Genomic DNA, 17091 nt, shown 5'->3' on the forward strand with positions numbered 1-17091 from the left:
TCTGGCTTAAATGAAATTCAGTTACTACCTTAGCTAGAAAGGAAAGATGTACCCTCAGTACAACCCTATCCTTGTGGAACACAGTAAAGGGCGGATTAGATGAAAGTGCCTGCATCTCACTCACTCTGCGAGCGGAAGTAACCGCAACCAAGAACACTGTCTTGAAAGACAACAGTCTCAAAGGACAAGAGTGCAAAGGTTCAAATGAAGCACCCATCAGAAATTTCAAGACCAAAGTCAAATCCCAAACCGGCACCTGGAATGGGGACAGCGGGAACTCATTAGTGAGTCCTTTAAGAAACTGGTAAATCAAAGGAATCTTAAAATAAGAACATTCTCAAGACGAGCGCTTGAAGATAGACAGCGCCGCCAGGTAACCATTAATGGTACCTACTTGAAGTCCCCTTTGAGCCAAAAAAAAGCAAGAAAGAACCATGGGAATGGAACACTGAAAAGGATCAACATTTTGTCCTCTGAACCAGTCGCAAAGCCTACGCCAACGGTACAGGGATTTTTGTTGCTGGCCGCATGGCCGAAAGCAATACCCCCATCACGTCATCCGGGAGGTCCAAATCCTTGTACCTCAACCTTTCAGATATCAAGCGTGAAGGTTGAGAGTCCTGACCTATGGATTGAGAACCTGACCCCTCTCGGTAGGGAAGACAGCATGGAGGGCAGATGGACATTTCTAGAAGGTCCGGGTACCACGCTCTCCTGGCCCAATCCAGAGCAATGTGGATCATATGGGACCCGAACCTCTGCAACCTTCTTAACACTTGAGGAAGGACGGGGACCGGCGGAAATGCGTAAAGTAGTGGGAATGACCAATCCACGAAGAAGGCGTCTCCTAAGGCTCCTCTCAAGGGAAATTCTCTCGAGCAGAATCTCTCACACTTCCATTTGGCAATGGTGGGGAAGAGATCCACTTGTGGGAATGCCCAAAGGGCAAAAGATCTCCAAAAGGACTTGCTGAGCCAACTCCCACTAGTGAGAGACTGACCAACGACTGTTGGCGGTCAAATCTTCGGCATGAGCTCCCCATCCTGTGAGGGAAGCATCGGTTTCAACTGTCACCTCAGGCCACGGTTGCTCCCCCTTTATCAGGTTCCCCTCGTTGGCCCACCACAGCAGATCCTATGAGACAGAGTGGAATCTGAACGGGATCCGACATCTTGCCCGAGAATTGCGACCACTGCATTTTGAGAACCCATTGCTGGGATCTCATCCTCAGTCTGGCCTCTGGCACCAGAAAAATGCAGGATGCCATGAGGCCGAGCAACCCTAAGAATTTGAAAGCCGGGAAACTCTGGGCATGTTGAAACTTGTCCACCATCTGCACAATGTGATGATCCCTCACCTGGGGAGGCAAGCACTTCCCCAAGGATGTGTCCAACACAGCCCCGATGTACTGAAGCTGTTGAGAAGGCGTCAGATGCAACTTCTTGAAATTGAGGGAAAAGCCCAGCCTGTGGAGGGAGCAGCAGGTGAGACCGAGATGATCCATCGCTTGCTCGGGAGAACGCGCACGGATCAGCCAGTCATCCAGGTAGGGGTAGACGTGAATCCCCCCTCACCTGAGATACGCTGCCACCACTACCACCATTAGCTTGGTGAAGACCCTCGGGCGGAGGTCAATCCAAATGGCAGGACCCGAAACTGAAAGTGCGAGTTGCCAGCCGCAAACCTCAGGTACTTTCTGTGCTTTGGATGAATCGGCACATGAAAGTAAGCATCCTCTAGGTCCAGAGACACCAACCAATCCTGAAGTTGAAGGGACTGGAGGATTTGAGAAAGAGTGACCATCTTGAACTTGTCTTTCCCTGAGAAGTTTGTTCAACCAATGCCAGTCCAGGATGGGTCTCAATCCCCAGTCTTTCTTTGGAATAAAAAAATATGGGGAATACTATCCCTCGTTCCTCTCTGCCACAGGCACCAGTTCTATAGTGCCTTTCTCCAGCAGTGTCAAGATTTCCTGCACAAGGAGCAGATCTGGAAACTTTAAAGAGAGATTCCCCGGTGGATTGTCTTGAGGCCGCTATAGGAAGGGAAGGCTGTAGCCGTGGGCTATTGTATCTAGAACCCAGGCATCCAAAGTAATAGCTTGCCATTCTTCGAGCTGCTGAGACAGTCTGCCCCCAACCGGCGAACAATGGGACATGAACTCATGCTTGTTTTGGAGCGGCTGTGGCAGCGCCTGAAGGCAAAGAGGCAGCTGCCTAAGCGGCTTTGGCACCCCCATTTCCCCGACTACCATGGGTACTTTTACGCTGACCCCTTTGACTGACTGGCGGCTCCTCTCGTTCTACCAAAGGAGGAGTAGTAAAGAAAAAAAAACTCCCTTCCACTGCTGTCCCCTAGGATGAAAAGACTGAGGTTGACGCACAGCTGCGCTCAAAGATTTCGCTGCAGCTTTTGAGGTCTGCAACCTTGTCAAGGCTCTTCTCAGCCTTGCTGCCAAACAAATGCGCGCCATCAAAGGGCATGTTCAAAAGACGGGCTTGCACATCCGGAGCAAAACCAGACTTCTGCAACCACGCAAATCTGCGTTTAACGGTGCTCGCAGCCTAGGACCGGCTAACACTGTCGGTCGTGTCCAAACCCGACTGAAGGGATTCACACATGGCATCCTTGCCATCTTGCACAAGAGCAAGAAACCCATCCCTTTATTTCCCCTTTGGGAATATGCTCAGCCGCTAGAGAAACACAATTCCACAGAGTGTGTGAAAATCTCACCAAGGCACAAGTGGAGTTGGCTGACTTCAATGCCATACTCCCCGCAGAAAACACCTTGCGTGCCCATCCGTCGAAGCATTTGTCGTCCCTATCAGGAGGGATGGTAGGGTACGCCACCTGCCTCGAGGCGGCCGTAGCCACCTGAACCACCAAACTCTCGGGAGTGGGGTGAGAGGAAAGGTAGCTGGGGTCACTACTGGAAGGGCGGCATTTTTTTGTTAAAGATTTGTTAACTGCCGGAAGAGATTCCGGTGTCTCCAAGCAGCCGCCACCCTTTTCTGCAACGTCATATGAAAAGGTAACACCGGGTCAGAGGATGGACCTTGATCCGAAATATCCGTTAAGTCATCTTGGACAAAAGCTTCAGGAGGACTGGACCAGCCAAGATACTCTGTGACCCTAGCCTAGGTCAGCCCTGACAAATTCCACCTCCGGAGATGTTTCCAAGCCACTGGAATCATGAAGAGATTGCCTCAACTCTTCCAAGGGACTGTCTCCAGAAAAGACAGGAGCCACAGCAGGCTCAACATGGTCAAAATCGAAGTCTGACTAAGATGTCATCCAGAGGGCGATAAAAATCCTGCCTCGGGACAGAAGAGGGTCTGGATTCCATAACAGGCCTCACAGACTTGAAAGTAGCCTTCCTTGGAGCATCCAGAATAGTAGGGATCGCCATCAGTAACTTCTGGCCAAAAACCCCCGAAGGCGTAGAGGGCGCCGAAGGCTTCAGCATCAAGAGCGCTGATGGCTTCGGCATCGATAACGGCGCCGAGGGCTGGTACGAAGGCAAAGCTTCAACATCGGTATCCAACGGGCACGGCGCTGACGGAGTCGACGCCGACCTCGAGCCCTTAGCAGGTTTCTGCGGTCTCGCTGGGGACGAGGACCGAGACCTGGAAGCACGTCTCTTGTGACCATCCTGAGCCTTGTCCAAACGGGACCTCAAAGGTTCCAAATGAGTTGTGTCGAGAACTCAAGCCCGAAGGCGTGCAAGCCATAGATCGAGACTGTTCCTTGCCAGCTTCTTCCGAAGCGCGGACAGAACTGTGCCCTGGGATAGGAAAATCGCCAGCATCTGCTCCCTGAAGGCAGCCCATTCCTCCGGAGTCGAGAACTTAGTCGGGCATGCCACTTTCCAGGCCGCTCCATCCTCCGAGGAGGACGGGGAAAGCGACCAGTGACGGCGCTTCCCGGGAATGCCGAGACGAGGAGGACGAATGGCGGGAACCACTACGAGACCGAGATCCCCGCGACTCCTTCAGACGTGGAGAGTCACCCCTCGAATCGTCATTGGACATTCCCTTAGAAGTTTTACGGGACTTGTTCGGTTTAGAACCCCTACCTACCTGAAGCTTCCCCTTATTCTCCCGCAGGCCTTAGCAGTCAGCGACTGGCATTTGGAACAGTCGTCGGTGTCATGACTCTCGCCCAAGCACCACAAACAAATGTGATGCGGGTCGGTAATCGACATCTTAGACTTACAGTCCCGGCAAGTCTTGAAGCCAGACCGCAGAGTCAGAGGGGTCAAAGAAGACATATTCACAAGGAATACACGAGGCGCGCCGAGTCTGGGAAGCAAACACGTTTGCGGAAAAAACTGAACTGTGGCTACGGGCGTCGTGCGTCCTATTTATAACATCCGGTGACATCGCCCTCGACGGAGGCCTTCGAGGGACATTGACCCGACGCCATTGACGCAGGACGCCCTTTGCCGAAAAAGTTTCTAAAGTACACCGCTGTGGACATTACATGTCAAAGATGTGGAATACGTTGGAGGACACAATCCATTCGAAAAAATGATTCTCTTCCTAACACAGATCTTTAATGTGTTGTGAACTGGAGATAAGCTTCTGGGCAGTATTTAGGAAATTCAGATCATGGTTTTGCCTAAAGATTTGTCGGGGATGACAGGGGACTGGCAATATTAGGAAAATGCTTGATTAGGCCTTGATATCTTTAGACGCGGAAAAAGATTTGTACCATGTTGAATAGTCCTTTAAGGTGTTTTTAGAAAGAGAAACTTGAGGCTGAAGTTAAGAAAGTGGATGGGACTCTATAGGTTGATCCCAAGGAATGTTTCCTGATTAATGAAGAGACCTCTTTGGTATTTTGGCTGCTCTGTGGCGTTAGCCAGGGTTGTCCTCTGTCACCCTTACTTTTAACCCTGCCAATGGAAGCTGGGCCTCTGCTAGTACATTGAATGTTCACATAGAGGGAATCTGGTGTGGTAAAGTAGAAAATAAGGTTTCCCTATTTGCGCATGATCGTCCCGAACTTTTGGCAAACCTGAAGCACTCTATGAGGGAGGCCAGAGGACTGGGGAAGGGATGAAATGTAGGGAAAGAGGCTAGTTAAAAATAAAATTAAGTATTTAGGGGTTTGAATTCCAAAGACACTTTCCCATCTATACAAAGTCAAATCTCGGCCCCTATGGGAGATACTGAAGGCTAACCTGATTATGTAGGGTAAGGTTTAAGTTACTTACCTGTAACTATTGTTCTCCAGCAGGGGTCTGGCATGGATTCACATGCTCATAAATATTCCCTGTCTGGCTGGGAATCCTCTGTAAAAGAAAAAACAGTTTCACTTTCACTTAAAAACTGTATTTCGAAGGACACCAGGGGGTGCAGGCAAGATGGAAGCCTGATCACAATGCTCCAACTCCCATCTGATAAAACCGAAGAGTAGCAGCAGAGCCACATACCCGGGAACCACACCACAGGGTTCCCCAGACAGCAGAAGTATAGTGGCATTGCTGGGCCGAGGGAGGGGTTACCACAGTCTGTGGTCACCGAGAATGGAGCAACAAGCAGTGAAGCCCACCCAGCAGTGAAGCCTGCCCAGCAGAAGACGAGTATGTAGCGAGACGGAGCAACAGCAGGGAACGGGTCGAGGCCGTGTCAGTGAGTGCAGTGACGCCCGCTCTGCAGGGAAGCCTGCCCAGCAGAAGACGAGCATGCCATGAGGCAGAGTAACAGCAGGGAGCGGGTCAAGGCCATGCCGGTGAGTTCCGTGCAGGGAGCTACAGAGGAGCAGGAGGCGGGAGACTGACTATCCCGTGAGGGACGCACCTCACATATACCAGAATTGACCTCCTACTGGTCCTAAGGGAGGAAGAGGCCATAGTCTCCTCACCAAAGGTAGAGGCAGTGACGTAGTCTGACCACTAGATAGATGGTCACAACAAACTGGTGGTTAGAAGAAGGGAGGATGCAATGATGGCCTCCTCCGAGACCCGGTATTTAGGGACATCCTGCAGACAGAGATCACCCAATATTTTGTAATAAACGACACATGTGAGACACATTTGAAAACTGTATGGGAGGCGGTCAAGGCGACAGTGAGGGGCCTTCTAATAGCAAAAGGGGCCTGCAAAAAGAGGGAAAGAACGCTGCTAGAAGGGAAGGCACAGAAGCAATTAAGAGACATGAGGACGAGGTTAACAAGACCGGGAGTTGACAGAGAGGGTTTATTGTAAACAATGCGGGACAAGAGACAGGAACTACATTCGCTCTTGATAGAAGTGGCCAAGAAAATGAGATACTCTATACAAAGGTTTTATGAAGGGGTGATTGAATAGTAACATTTTTGGCAAACAGGGTCAGAGAATGTAGGGGTGATAGGAGGGTCCACCGACTGAGGGACAAAGATTGGGAAGTAATCTGATCTGAGGAACACATCGCTGAGCGCTTCACAGACTTTTATGAAACACTACAAAACTCAAAGCGAAGGAAGTCAAGAAATACTTGGGTAAACTCCCCATCCCCCCCTGGCGAAAGAGGGGAAATCTATGCTAGAGACAGAGATAACTAGGTAAGAGGTGAAGAGAGGGGGATAGGTCAGTTGAAATCCAGGAAGTCACCGGGAGAAGTCGGCTATACAGCAGGCTTTTACAGGCAGTTCCAAGAAGTCATGATGGGGCCTTTGGCAAAGGTCTTTAACCCTATAAAACAGACAGAGGATATGCCCGCCACTTCCTGGCAGGCACTCATAACAGTGATCCCCAAGCAGGGTAAAGACAAGCTGAACTGTGCTTCATATAGGCCCATATCCTTACTTAATGTAGACGCAAAGATCTTCATAAGGGTCTTGGCGTCCCGCTTAGAGTTACATCTCCCCCGCCTGATACACCCAGACCAGACGGGATTCATTCAGAATAGGCAGGCATCTGATAACCTAAGAAAAACCCTATACGGAGGGGGCCCTGGTCCCCTCCTTGGATGCCAAAAAGGCATTTGACAGGGTTAACTGGTCCTTTATGGAAGGGGTCCTTGAGGAGATAGGTATGGGCGGGCATTGGATGGGATGGATTAAGGCCCTGCATCATACCCTGAGAGCAAAGGGAACATGTCCAGAACAATAGGGCTTCACAGAGGGACTAGACAGGGGTGCCCTCTCTCACCCCTACTGTATGCGCTGTAGATCTAATAAGATACGTGAAGAATTATGGCGTGTGTCGCGAAGTTGACAAAAAGTGAAACAAATGATTCTAAAGAAGTCAAGAGTGAAGTATTAAATGTGGGAGATAACAAGAGCAGAAGAAGGGGAAAGAGCAAGCAGTCGAATAAAGTTGGCGGGGAGGAGAAGAAAAACCAAGAGCCAGTGCAGAGAACTGAAAGAAGAGAGGATAGACTGTGTTTTCGATGTGCGAGTAGCACAAAGTTTGCTTCATCCATCGTGTGTCCGGGCCGTAAAGCGACATGTGCAAAGTGCAAAAGGAGAGGTCATTTTGCGAACTGCTGTAAGAACTACCAGTTTGTACACTCCAGTCAAAGGAAAGTGCTTTACGTCAATGAAGAAGAGGACGGCAGATCGTCAGACGAGGAAGTGATGCTTCCAATGCAGAATGTCATCATCAACACCATAAACGTTGTGATGGATGGTGATGGAGACGACTGTGAGCGACCGTATGCGATTGTGAACGTGAATGGTCATGCGATTTCCATGATGGCGGATTCGGGGTCAAAGATCACCTTAGTGTCTAGAAGTGTGTTTAAAAAGGAAATGAGTGGAGCGGTAGATCGATTGACAGACCCGGATATCAATTCCGGGGGGTACAATCAGGACAGAATTGAATTGCTGGGTTATGTGTGGAGTGAGTTCGAGTTCAAGGGAAGGAGGTGTAAAGGCAAAGTATATATTACTAAGAAGGGGCAATCATTGCTGGGGTGGAGAGAACAGAAGAGCTTGGGTATCCGATTAGATCCCAATCATCCCGAGCAAGTGCTCCAGGTGTTGTTGCCGTCCACTGAGTCAAGCAAGTATGTGATTAAGCATGAAGGAGTTTTTGAGAAAAGTTTGGGGAAAGTGAAAGGGTTTCAACACCAGATTGTTCTAAAAAGGGGTAGTTTGCCCGTTGCTGCGAAACCTAGGCCTGTACCATTCTCTTTAAGAGAAGGGGGAGAGATGAGCTTATGAAATTACTACAAATGGGTGTGATTGAAAGAGCAGGAGGTGTCGAATGGGTATAGCCTGTTGTCGTAGTAAAAAAAGTTCTGGTGATCTGAGGTTGTGCATAGACATGCGCGAGCTCAACAAATGTGTGATGGTTGACAGGCATCCTTTGCCAAACATGGGTGAGATGTTAACTATGGTGGGCAAGGGGAAGATATTCTCTAAACTTGATATGACGTCGGCGTATCACCAGGTCGAGCTGACGGAAGAATGTAGGAAGGTTACAGCTTTCATAACTCATGAGGGCGTGTTTCAACTCAGAAGAATGCCGTTCGGATTAGCGTCAGCTTTGTCGGTATTTCAAAAGATTATGGATCAGTTGCTTGGATGTGTAAAGGGAGTGTTTTGTTTCCAAGACGATGTGCTGATATGTGGTGAGACGTTGGAGGAGCATGACAGAAGTCTGAATGCTGTGTTGAAGATCTTTGAAGAGAGAGGCATTACTTTGAGGGAAGAGAAGTGCAAATTTGCAGTATCCAAAGTAGATTACCTGGGTCACGAGGTATCATCTGAAGGGGTGAAACCCAAGGAAAGCATCATTAACTCCATAAAAGAAATTGAGAGGCCGACGACCAAAAGTGAACTTCGTTCATTTTTAGGTATGACGGAGTGTTATCAAAAGTTTGTAGAGGACTATGCAGCTAAGGTTGTGGAGATGAGGAAAATATTGAGGAAAGGTGCAGATTTTGTAGGGACTCGTGAATGTGATGTAGAATTTGCCAGAATCAAAGAGGAAATAGATATGGCTAAACCTCTGGGATGTTTTGATACGAGGAAGTTGACTATCATTGCGGTGGATGCTACGGAGGGCGGCCTGGGAGCCGTTCTGGCTCAGAAGCAAGATGATGGTTCAGAAGTTATAATAGCTCATGCATCACGTGCCTTGAAAGGTGCGGAAGTACGTTATTCGGTTCTTGAAAAGGAAGCCCTCGCAGGGTGGTAGAGAGGTTTACAAATTTTGTCTGGGGTGTAGAATTTGTGATCCGTACGGATCACAAACCCTTGAAAGTTATTTTTGAGGCGAAAGGTCTGGACAAGATTTCACGCAGAGTGGCTGGATGGGTCACCAGGATGCAAGCCCACAAATTTGTTATGGAAGTGATCCCCAGGAAAGAGAACACCTTAGCGGATAGTTTGTCAAGGGTAAAGGTTCATTCTCAGGACAGGATAGAGGATGATAACATGGAGATGTACAGAAGGCATTGTATCCAAACAAGAGTGGTTGGATGAGATAAGGAAGGATGCAGTATTGAGCAAGGTGATCTCGTATGTTGTCTCCGCTGTTTGGCCAAATAAATCAGCGTTACTAGAGGAAGAAAAACCTTTTTGGGAGGCGAAAGATGAACTGTCAGTTGCTGATGAAGGAACAAGTTACTTACCTGTTACTGTTGTTCTCCAGCATGGGTCTGGCATGGATTCACATGCTCATGAATATTCCCTGTCGTCAGGCTGGGAATCCTGGGTAAATAAAAATCAGTATCAGTTTTGTTTCTGATCTGTCTTTCGTAGTAGTAACCAATCACTGATCTCTGCGTCATACTGACCACAGCCAATGACTGCCATCTCCCTAAGCCCCGCCTCTGGCAGTCATCTTCAGATTTTGTAGCACGTGAAGTGGCAGTATGACCAAGTGAAGAGCCGCAGAGGGGTAGGCGGGAGGGTTCGCATGTGAATCCATGCCAGACCCATGCTGGAGAACAACAGTTACAGGTAAGTAACTTGTTCCTTCTCCAGCATGGGGTCTGGCATGGATTCACATGCTCATGAATAAAAGAATACATGGCAGTACACACATGCACAACCACGGGAGGTGGCAAAGGCTCAACATTAAGCATTACATCCAAAACTCAACATTAAGCAATTCTTACCTCCTCACCAGGCTCACCCCCTGGAATCCCGATCGACGCAGTAGAATTTCGTGAAGGTGAGCGTCGACCTCCACGTAGCTGTCCTGCAGATGTCCAGCAAGGGCACACCAGATAGGAACGCCGTGGTAGCTGCGATCGCTCTGGTGGAATGGGCTCTCGGACGGCCAGGCAGCGGTCGGTTTGCCAACCTATGACAGTACATGATACAGCCGGAGAGCCATCTGGAAATGGAAGCCTTCGAGAGAGCCTTCCCCTGATTGACAGGTCCAAAGTTCACAAAAAGTTGTGACGTCTTCCGAAAACTCTTTGTGCGGTCCACGTAGAACTTCAGCGCTCTAGCCACATCCAGCGAGTGCAAAGTCCTTTCAGCCGGCGACGAAGGCGATGGGAAGAAAACAGGCAACACCAAGGGTTCGTTGAGGTGGAAGTCCGACGACACCTTGGGCATGAAGGAGGGGTGCGTCCTGAGCACTACCCTTGTGTCGTGAAAAGTCAAGTACGGGGGCTTGCAGGAAAGGGCCTGGATCTGTCCCACCCGTCGTGCGGAGGTGATGGCCACAAGAAACGCTGTTTTCCACGACAAGAATTTCAACGGAGCTGAGTGCAGAGGCTCGAACGGAGGTCCCATGAGCTTGGTCAGCACCATGTTGAGCTCCCACACCGGGGCCGCGGCCTTCACCGGCGGGAACGATCTGAACAGTCCCTTCATGAATTCTTTCACCAGACGATGAGACCACAAAGACGTCCGTCCCGTGGTTCTGGTGTAACGGGAGATTGCAGCAAGATGACTCTTGATGGAAGCATGCGCCAGTCCAGCCTTGGCCAGCGTCAGCAGGTACGGCAGTACTTGAGGAGCCGTAATCCGTAGAGGGTTAATCTTCTGTGCGTGGCACCAGACAGAGAACCTCTTCCATTTGTGTCCGTAGCATTTAAGAGTTGAGGATGCCCTGGCCTTTGCAAGAACCTCTGCAGTCGGCCGGTATGTCGTAGCCTCCGAACTCTAACGCTGCAGGAGTCAGGCCTGCAAGTTCAGCGACTTCGGGTCGTGATGGAGGATGGCGCCTCCTTCCCTGGAGAGAAGATCCGCGTCCACTGGCAGCTTGATTGACGGGCACCAGACAGAGAACCTCTTCCATTTGTGTCCGTAGCATTTAAGAGTTGAAGACGCCCTGGCCTTTGCAAGAACCTCTGCAGTCGGCCGGTATGTCGTAGCCTCCAAACTCTAACGCTGCAGGAGTCAGGCCTGCAAGTTCAGCGACTTCGGGTTGTGATGGAGGATGGCGCCTCCTTCCCTGGAGAGAAGATCCGTGTCCACTGGCAGCTTGATTGACGGGGACGCTGACAAGTCCAGAAGGTCTGGGAACCATATCTGCCTCGGCCACGCAGGTGCGACGAGGATCATCCTGCACCGTGACCTCTTGAGCTGGTTGATGAGCCGGATCAGCAGCGGCAAAGGAGGGAACGCATATAGGAACAGGCCCTCCCAGGGGAACGAGAAAGCATCGCCCATGCTCCTCGGCTGGGGAAACCTGCTGGCGAACCTCCGGCACTTGGAGTTCGTCGCTGTCGCGAACAGATCGATCTGGGGTGTGACCCACCGTCGGAAGAGGCGGTCCTCTAGATCCTGTCGTAGTTCCCACTCGTGGCACGAGCGCAGCTCTCTGCTGAGCGAGTCGGCAATGGTGTTTTTTATTCCTGCCAAATGAAACGGCACCAGAAACATCCCTTGGGCGACGGCCCAATGCCACAGATCCTGCGCCTCCTTGGACAGGGCAGGGGATCTGGTACCGCCCTGCTTCCTGATGTAGAACATGGTGGTGGTGTTGTCGGTGAAGATCCTCACCACCTTGCCCTTGAGGGACGGAAGAAAGGACCTGAGGGCCCAAAACACTGCACAGAGTTCCAGGACGTTGATATGGAGGGACTTCTCCGTCGGCAGCCAAAGGCCCCTCGCGTGCAGATTTTCGGTGTGCGCTCCCCACCCTTCCAGGGAGGCATAAGTGGTCACTGTCTTATGGTGGCCCGGGGTCTGGAAGTCCATGCCCGCCGTCAGATGCGCGCAGGTGCCCCACCACCGGATCGCTCGTCGGAAGCTCTCGTCGAGTGTGATCCTGTTCTCGAAGCTGCCCGTCGTCTGGATCCAGCGAGCGTCCAGGAACTCCTGTAATGGGCGCATCCGAAGCCTGCAAAGGCGGATGAGATAAATGCAAGAAGACATCATTCCGATGAGGGACTTGATGGACCTCACCCTGGCCGCGACCGCAACCAGCATCCGCTGCACCTTGCCCAAGATGGCCCTCGTCTGACGGAGAGGCCAGAAGCACCACTGTGTCGAGCTTCGCTCCTAGAAACAGTGCGTCTTGCGCGGGCACCAGGTGGGACTTGGCGTAGTTTATGGAGAATCCCAAGTCCGTGAGTAGTTGGACGGTCCTCGCCGTGTGCTCCGCGGCGAGCTCCTTTGTCTTTGCTCGGATGAGCCAGTCGTCCAGGTAGGGGTAGACGTGGATCCCCTCCAGGCGCAGCCGCGCCGCCACCGGTGCGAGGCACTTGGTGAACACCGTGGGTGCCGACTTCAATCCAAAGGGAAGGGCTTTGAACTGGTAGTGACGCCCTTGGACCACAAATCTGAGAAACTTTCGGTGTCCCTTTAGGATGAGGATATGGAAGTAGGCATCCTCCAAATCCAACGACGACAGGAAATCGCCCTCCTCCAGTTGACCCAGGACGTGCTGGAGGGTGACCATCCGGAACTTCTGTGCCTTGATGAATTTGTTCAGTCGTCGTAGGTCCAGGAGGGGACGCCATCCTCCCGTCTTCTTCTTCACGAGGCAGTATCTTGAGTAAACTCCGGAGCCCCGAAGCCTCTTTGGGACGAGCTCGATGGCGCCTTTCTTGAGCATCGCCTTTACCTCCAAGAGAAGTTGAGGGACATGATGTTCCTTCCTGGCCACGGGGGGGACGCGCAGGCCCTTCTTTAGAAACTCGAGCGCGTGACCCTGGGCAAGGGCGTCCAGCACCCAACGGTCGGTGGAGATGGACTCCCACACGCTGACGAAGCTCGCCAGCCGGCCTCCCACCGGGGTGCTTCGGTGGGGGCCCGACCCCACGGCCGGTTCAGTCCTGCTTCGATGAGGCTTTGCCGCCTTGTCCTCCTTGGCGACGACGGCGGGGTCCGCCCGACTTGCCTCGTCCCCTGTAGGCTTCCTGTGACGACGAACGGGCCACTTGACGATAGGTGGAAAATCCGCCGCCGGAACCTTTGGAGGCACCCTGCTTGCCTCCGCCGCTCCGAAAGGGCGGCCGTCGTTGCTGGAGAACACCAAGCGCCCGGGCCGTCTCCGTGTCCGTCTTGATGGCTTGTAGTGAACCGTCCACTGTTTTCCCAAACAGGTTGTTCCCGTCGAACGGCATGTCCAAGACTCTGGTCAGCATGTCCTGACGGAAGTCAGTTGCCTTGAGCCATCCATGCCGTCTAAGGCACACGCCGTTGCCCAACTGGCGAAATCCAGCGTCAGCGATGTCCGTCGCTATCGTAATGGTGTGGTCCGACGCCACTTCTCCTTCCTGCAAGATCTCGAGGGCCTCCGCCCTCTTGTCTGGTAAGAAGTCCAGCAGGGGAGCGATTTTGTACCACAACTCCCTGTCGTAGCGGGCTACGATAGCCAAGGCGTTGGCAGCCTTAATCGTCGTCGCTGCCGATGAGATGACTCTGCGTCCCATCGTGTCCAATTTCTTTCCCTCGCCGTCCGGCGGGGAGGTTGACGTAGAGGCCGAGGCCCCCCCGCTTTCTTCCTGGCCGCCGCGGAGACGACCGAGTCCGGGGTTGGCTGTGCCCGAAGGCACAAGGGGGCCGCGTCCGGGACCCGGTACTTCTTCTCGTACCAATCCCTTCTCGCAGGCGTTGTGGATGGGTTCTTGAGGAGGGCGAGACCCTCATCCCAGATATCGTCCAGTAGAGGTACAGCGAGGACCGTCTTCCTCTTGGTCTCGCGCCGTTGATGAAGGAAACCTTCCTTCTTCTTCTCTTCCGGGCAGAGCTGGAAAAGCTCGGATGCCCTGGCGATCATGGCATGAAACGATCCAATCTCGTCGGGCGGGGAAGCCCGGGGAGGAGGTGACGACGGGAGATCCTCGTCGTAAACCTCATCGTCTGTACCCGTTGCGGCCGTGTCAGTCCCCGTATCATCCCCACGGGTCGTGGACGGGGAGGAGGGCTGAGCAAGGCGCGATGGTTGAAAAGGAGGAGGAGGATGAATCCTTCTTCACTTAGGGGGAGGGCTCCCAGAAGGGCCTGGACCGGGTCCTCCGTCGGGAGCGGTTCCTCCGTTGGTGGTAACGGCAATCTCGTCCTTATCTCAGAGCATAAGGACTGTATAACCAACAAAATGGCCACCGAGTTGTCTTGCGGCACTGGTTGAGGGGATTCCGATGGGCGGTTGGGAGCCCCGTCGGCACCCTCGACGTTCTCGTAGTCTCCTACGTCGGGGTCCCTCCCGACGGGTTGGTCTTCTTCCACGCCAACGCTGTGGCTTAAGACTTCGATCAGCTCCTCCTCAGAGGTTGAGGCCGAATCCACAACAACCTCCTGCCCCCCCTTTTTCTTCTCCGTCGGAGGTTTCAGAGGGGTCCTGTTGATGGGCATAAAAGAGGACTCCCTCCGCGGTGGCAGGGAGACTCTGGGCCCCGAGGTCGCCACCACTGGTGTAGCCTCTAGGGCCGGATCTACTCCCTGACCCAGACGGAAGAACAAGCCCTGCAAAAATACATCCGGTGGGCCTTACGTTTGGGTCACATACGCCCATCGACCTCTCCAGCTGCAAGCCCTATATTCTTCGTTCCGAAGAAGGAAGGGGATCTTCGCCCCTGCATCGATTACAGGCGCTTGAACGCTGTCACGGTAAAAAACTGCTACCCCATACCTCTCATCACCCCGTTGTTAGACAGGCTCGCTCATGCTACAATCTATACCAAACTAGACCTCCGCGGGGCGTACAATCTCATACGCATGCGTGACGGTGACGAGTGGAAGACGGCCTTCTGTTCACGACAAGGTCTATTCGAGTACACCGTCATGCCCTTCGGCCTCTGCAACGCCCCAGCTACTTTTCAGCACTTCATGGATGACATATTCAGCGACATTCTGAACACCTACATTGTAGTGCATTTGGATGACATACTGGTTTTCTCTTCCTCCCTTGATGAACATGTCTCGCATGTCAAAGAAGTGCTGTCAAGGCTCCAAAACAACGCTCTATACGCCAAACCTGAGAAATGTTTATTCCATACCACCCAGGTCGAGTTCCTGGGGTTTCATATCTCTCCCGGGGGTCTTTCTATGAATCAGACCAAGGTTCGGGCGATCAATGAATGGCCGATCCCGATCAACCTCAAACAGTTGCAATCGTTCCTGGGGTTTGCAAACTTTTACCGGAGGTTCATTGCCGGGTTTTCCTCTGTGGTGGCCCCGCTCACTACCCTCACCAGCCCTCTCGTCCCCTATGTCTGGTCCTCGGCACAACAAGCCGCTTTTGACTCCCTGAAAACCTTTCTCCCCTTTCCCGGTGTTGCAACACCCCGACCCTGAGCTTCCTTTCGTCCTTGAAGCAGACGCCTCTTCTTATGCACTGGGCACTGTACTGTCCTAGCCTTGTCCTACCACCAATCGTTTGCATCCAGTAGCATTCCATTCACGCAAATTCACGGTAACTGAACTGCATTACACAGTTACGGAAAAAGAGCTACTGGCCATTAAAGATGCACTACAAGTCTGGAGACACCACCTCCTAGGAGTCAAACACCAGACCGTGGTGTTCTCCGACCACAAAAATCTCCAGGACCTTACCTCCTTAAAATATACAAACAGTCGGCAGGTACGTTGGCACCTCTTCTTTGCCGCGTTTGATTTTGTGGTCAAACACAGGCCTGTAACGCTCACCTGATTCCCGCAGAGGCGCCGGTCTTGACTGGGTGAATGCATATCTTCAAAGGTGATGTGTAACACACGGTTGGCTCTTTGGGCTGGACCTCTGTGCACTGTATGTCTGACTCGAAGAGTAAGATGTCTGCAGATAGAAAATATGGGATTAATGAACTGGGGTTATTGGGTGCCTCTCTCCTCTTCCCTTTCTCTTCTCCTGTAGAACCCCAAAGGTTAACGCCCTCACCTTAGGTAAGTGAACGCCGAGCTCTCCATCTGCCTCGGGGCAGGGTGCGGTAACCAGTTCCTTCACTGGATAAGGGTGCAGGCCTCTTGACCTCAGAGGACTGCTGTCCGTCGTTAACTGCACGAACGGTAAGTTCTGGGCGCTTCAAATGTCTTAAAAGTCTTTTGTAATGATATCTCTTGTTTTGCAGAGTTCCGGCGATGGCGGATGGCGGGCTGATGAGAGTTGAGGATCGAACCCGCGTGAGGAATAGAAGCGCCTGGAAGCACGTAGGTAAGCGCTTGTAGCCTGCTTCACGATGCGCACTAACTGTCCCTTTTATCTTGCAGGTACAAGTTCGGAGCTTTAGAGAAGCTGAAGGGTGCTGGAATACCCACTGGATTCGGCGTGGGAAGGAGTAATGGCACGTGAGTAATAAAGTTGCCCAATGTCTTTAAACGCACCTTCTTTTGTCTTTCAGATGCGGGATGCAGCGCCGAAGGCCTCCGGAGCGTGCGAAGAGCTGGTAAGCTTTTGTCTTTCAGATGCCGGAATGCAGTGCCAAGACCTCCGGAACATGCGAAGAGTAGGTAAGCCTTTGTCTTTCAGATGCCGGAATGCAGCGCGAGGCGTTGGTGACAGCCGATGGACCAGGTAAGAGATGCGCTGCCACTGAAGACCGTAGTGCTAACCTGTTCTTTCTTTGTCTTTACAGGTGCTGCTGAAGACTGGATTCCAGGATGGTAAGCCTTTGTTTCCTTAGGCCCAGGATCAGAAGCAGAAGACACGATGAGCGTTCTGCTGCAGAGAATGCAGAATAACACAAAGCAAGATTCATCCATCGGGTGTGGTTTAAATAGCCTCCTGTAGTGCTTAGGTGTCTCCTTCCACAG

The 17091-nt window shown here is 52.0% G+C and overlaps 1 protein-coding gene across 6 annotated transcripts in view; it reads right to left on the minus strand.

Moving 5' to 3' along the window:
• The window catches only part of LOC138491615 (ubiquitin carboxyl-terminal hydrolase 48-like), a 1427336-nt gene that overhangs the window by 1074273 nt on the left and 335972 nt on the right, over nt 1-17091 (minus strand). The gene's annotated exons all lie outside the window — the stretch shown is intronic.

This window comes from Ambystoma mexicanum, chromosome 10 (assembly GCF_040938575.1).
Source record: "Ambystoma mexicanum isolate Mex_15411 chromosome 10, UKY_AmexF1_1, whole genome shotgun sequence".
In the NCBI taxonomy this organism is placed as follows: domain Eukaryota; kingdom Metazoa; phylum Chordata; class Amphibia; order Caudata; family Ambystomatidae; genus Ambystoma; species Ambystoma mexicanum.